The following is a 4341-nucleotide window of genomic DNA, read 5'->3' as shown; positions in this document are numbered from 1 at the left end:
CACTGCTGTGGCCCATGTACTGAGTAATATGAAAGGCTGCCAGCTTTGAGTGGAGTACACAACTCTGCAGTAGGTCCAGGTTGTACTGCAAGCAGTTCCCATGCTATTGGAGGTATAAATGGTGGGGAAAGACACAGTATAGACTTTATAGCAAGCCCAAGTGGGAGAATTACAGTGCAGGCCCCTGGAGTTCTGCAGAAAAGTCATGCTATTAGAAAAACAACTCCTGCTGTGCTACTGGGCTCTGGAAGAGATAGAACGCTTGACCATTGGGCACCATATGTCCAGAACTGCCCATAATGAGCTGGGCTCAACAGGACTCTCCAAGTCCTAAACTCAAGTGAGCTAAGTAACAATCCATTATGAGATGGAAATAGTACATCAAAAATCAAACCCAGCTCTGAAGAGCCGACCAGATGGCGGAAGTGGAGCAGAAGAAGAAGCAGACCTTCCGCAAGTTCACCTACCGCGGTGTGGACCTCGACCAGCTGCTGGACATGTCCTATGAGCAGCTGATGCAGCTGTAGAGTGCGCGGCAGCGGCAGCGGCTGAACCGCGGCCTCCGGAGGAAGCAGCACTCGCTGCCGAAGCGGCTGCGCAAGGCCAAGAAGGAGGCGCCGCCCATGGAGAAGCCGGAGGTGGTGAAGACGCACCTGCGCGACATGATCATCCTGCCCAAGATGGTGGGCAGCATGGTGGGCGTCTACAATGGCAAGACTTTCAACCAGGTGGAAATCAAGCCTGAGATGATCGGCCACTACCTAGGCGAGTTCTCCATCACCTACAAGCCTGTGAAGCACGGCCGGCCCGGCACTGGGGCCACCCACTCCTCCCGCTTCATCCCCCTTGAGTAGCCTACTGGCCAATAAAGGTAGAGACTTGTCTGAAAAAAAAAAAATCAAACCCAAGCAGAACCAAAGGGCACATGTAAGCTACATAAGTAGGCAGTCAAGACTTCCCTGACACCACAGTTGTACCAGCACCCTTCCTCAGCTCACATCTATAGCTGTTTGGAGGATCCTATACAACCAAGTTAAGGAGGACATAAAAGCCAAAGTTTGTCTTATAAATAGGTCAGCTCAGTTCGTGAATGCAAGCTGAAAAAAAACAACAGGTTCATTACAGCCACACTTAGGGGAGACCATGACAGTGGAAAGGCAAAGTCTACCTAAGATGGAGCTTCAAGTGATGTACTTTGTGTAGAAAGAAATGTGGCCTGAGATGAGAATATATACAGACTCATGGGCAATGGCAAATGTACTGAGTACCTGGTTAGGGGTCTTTAAGGAAAAAGACTGTACAATGGATGCAAGAAGATATGAGCGGAGGCAAATGAATGAACATACAGGAGTAAGCATAAAGTGTGAAAATCTTTTTCACGTGTTAATGCCCATCAGAAAGCATCCAATGCAGAAGAGACAATGAACAACCAGATAGACAAAATGACTCAGACAGCTGATGTTAGCCACCCAGAACTGGCATGATGGGAACATGAACAGAGAAGCCACTGTAAAAGAAATGAAGATGGAAGCAGAGAAGGAGGCATGGATGTCCACTTACCAAGGCCCAATCAGGCTACTGCCAACTCTGAACATCCAACCAATGAGCGACACTGAACCCCCAATACAGCACTATGCCTCAAGATGACCAACTGGCTAGGGGATATGGGGATATACGTATACATATAGCTGCTTTTCTTTGTTATATAGCAGAAACCAACACAACATTGTAAAGCAATTATACTCCAATAAAGATGCTAAAAAAAAAAAGTTGAAGGTTCTAGGCACACTTTTACCAGGAGACATATCAAGGATCATATTGAACTATATAAATTACAGCTGCAGCCTGGGAATTTGCGACTCTGTGTATCCTACAACCAGGAGACAAGAAGTAGAATCACCACAATGAGGCTAATTAAACCTCATCCTCAGGTGAAGTAGGGCTGCTGTTACATAATGGGATCAAGGAGTATATCTGGAATTCAGATGATCCATTTGGGTACCACTTGATACTCCCCTGACCAACTGTGACTGTGAACAGACAAATGCAACCACTCCGGCCTGAGAAGAGCATGGTTCTCACACCCCTCAGAAATGAGGGCTGGGGCTTCCCTGGTGGCGCAATGGTTAAGAATCTGCCTGCCAATGCAGGGGACACGGGTTCGAGCCCTGGTCCAGGAAGATCCCACATGCCATGGAGCAACTAAGCCCGGGCACAATTACTAGAGCCCGCCTGACACAACTACTGAAGCCCGCGTGCCTAGAGTCCGTGCTCTGCAGCAAGAGAAGTCACCGCAATGAGAAGCCCGTCACCACAGCAAAGAGTAGCCCCCGCTCACCGCAACTAGAGAAAGCCCATGTGCAGCAACAAAGACCCAACGCAGCCAAAAATAAAATTTTAAATAAAAAATGAGGGTTGGGTCATACCACTAGACAAACCACCAAGAACTTCAGAAATTATAGCTAATGGCAAGAATTCAGACTGGATAGTGGAGGAGACAAAGAGAACCACTGTGACGTGGAGACCAGCTACAGAGATGGAGGCTGAAGCCTGTCTCACTATCCTATTTTCAACTTTCCCGTTAGGAAAAGAGGTCCACGGAAATGGAGGAGCTACTCTCAGAAAATGTTTAGAGACACAGATCCACACAGCGTAAGAAAGGGACTGTGGCAATCACTTGGATCTCCCTTCAAAAAAGAACCCGCATTCAGGTGCAAGGAATACAGTTAGCTAGGAGCCTCCAGCTGCAGCATATAAGAACTCATCTCAGCTTTCCAGGGGAGTCCACACTGTCCTTGGGCAGCTCCTAGCCAGTGACTAAACACAGAGGATTTTCTAGAACCTGGCTATTTCTTCCTAATGCAGGACTCCTCTAACAGGCAGTTTTTGCTCTGGAGCTTCTTATTGGGTTGTCCAAGATTTTTTTTCCAAATCTGCATCACAGACTTGAGGTTCTCCTTGGTCAGTTCAGCTTCCTCTCCCTTTCCCTTCACAGGCATTCTATTACCTACCCCCATAAAAATCCCTTGCACTAGTAACTCCATCTCAGTGCTTCCCAGGGGGGACTTCCCTGGTGGCACAGTGGTTGAGAAGCTGCCTGCCAATGCAGGGGAGCCAGGTTCAGAGCCCTGGTCTGGGAAGATCCCACATGGCGTGGAGCAACTAAGGCCACACACCACAACTACTGAAGCCCGCGCGCCTAGAGCCCACACTCAGCAACAAGAGAGGCCACCGCAATGAGAAGCCCGTGCACTGCAACGAGGAGTGGCCCCCGCTCACCGCAAGTAGAGAAAGCCCGCGCACAGCAACGAAGACCGAACACAGCCAAAAGAAAAATATCAATGCTTCCCAGAGGACCAAACCAACACATTTTGTAATTAACTTTTTTTTAATTAATTTATTTATTTTTGCTGTGTTGGGTCTTCATTTCTGTGCGAGGGCTTTCTCTAGTTGTGGCAAGCAGGGGCCACTCTTCATCGCGGTGCGTGGGCCTCTCCCTATCGCGGCCTCTCCTGTTGCGGCATGTGGGATCCTCCCAGACCAGGACTCGAACCCGTGTCCCCTGCATTAGCAGGCAGATTCTCAACCACTGCGCCACCAGGGAAGCCCCTTGTAATTAACTCTTTATAAGGATCACCTCATTTAGTCCACTAAAGTACTACTGTTATTCCTTTTTTACAGATGAGGAAACTGAGGCACAGAGACATTAATTAACTTGCGCAAGATCACAAGGCAAAAGCAGTGAAACTAAAATTTGAACCCAGGCAGTCAAACTCCAAAGTCTGAGTTTTTAATTACTATGCCAGGGAAGACAAGATATTATCTTGTCAGCTTCAGATATTAAAATGAGTACTTATTCTGTATAATTTTAGAGAAGAAAACAACAAAAGGATAGATGTTAAAGAAAAGCAGATCTTTGGTTAAATACAAAAGAAATTTTCTAATAATCAGCAGTAACCAACAACAGAATGAAGTCCTTCAGGAAGTAATCAGGACTGATCACTGGAGAGTTCAAATAGCCATGGGTATTGTGAGGGTGAGGCTTTATAAAACAGATAAAAGTTGACCTAGATCAGTAAAAGCTGTACTACTAACTATTATGTGGATAAAAAGGGTTCCACGGTCAATTAGTCTGGGTAATATAATGCTAAATAAAGTGAAACAAATTTCTTTACTTTTACTCCTCAGTTTTTAAAATACGAATGTGCAGTTACAAATCTCTACCTGAGGGATCTAGTATGCTAAAAAAAAAAAAAACAAATTTATTGTATTTGACTAAAGAACACTTCCTTGCTCCTGGTCGAGGATGATTTCTTTGCTAAGTCAAGATTCACTGATCCA

At 46.3% G+C, this 4341-nt stretch overlaps 1 pseudogene across 1 annotated transcript; it reads left to right on the top strand.

Annotated features, from left to right (window-relative positions):
* The first annotated feature begins 416 nt into the window (after nt 1–416).
* On the top strand, nt 417–885 carry LOC136130429 (small ribosomal subunit protein uS19 pseudogene; annotated as a pseudogene). Its single transcript, XR_010656345.1, has one exon. The product of XR_010656345.1 is annotated as a small ribosomal subunit protein uS19 pseudogene (transcript).
* The last annotated feature ends 3456 nt before the right edge of the window (nt 886–4341 follow it).

The sequence above is a fragment of the Phocoena phocoena genome, chromosome 1 (assembly GCF_963924675.1).
Source record: "Phocoena phocoena chromosome 1, mPhoPho1.1, whole genome shotgun sequence".
NCBI lineage: Eukaryota > Metazoa > Chordata > Mammalia > Artiodactyla > Phocoenidae > Phocoena > Phocoena phocoena.
The sequence above is the reverse complement of the archived record's forward strand: the minus strand, read 5'-3'. Positions and strand labels throughout refer to the sequence as shown.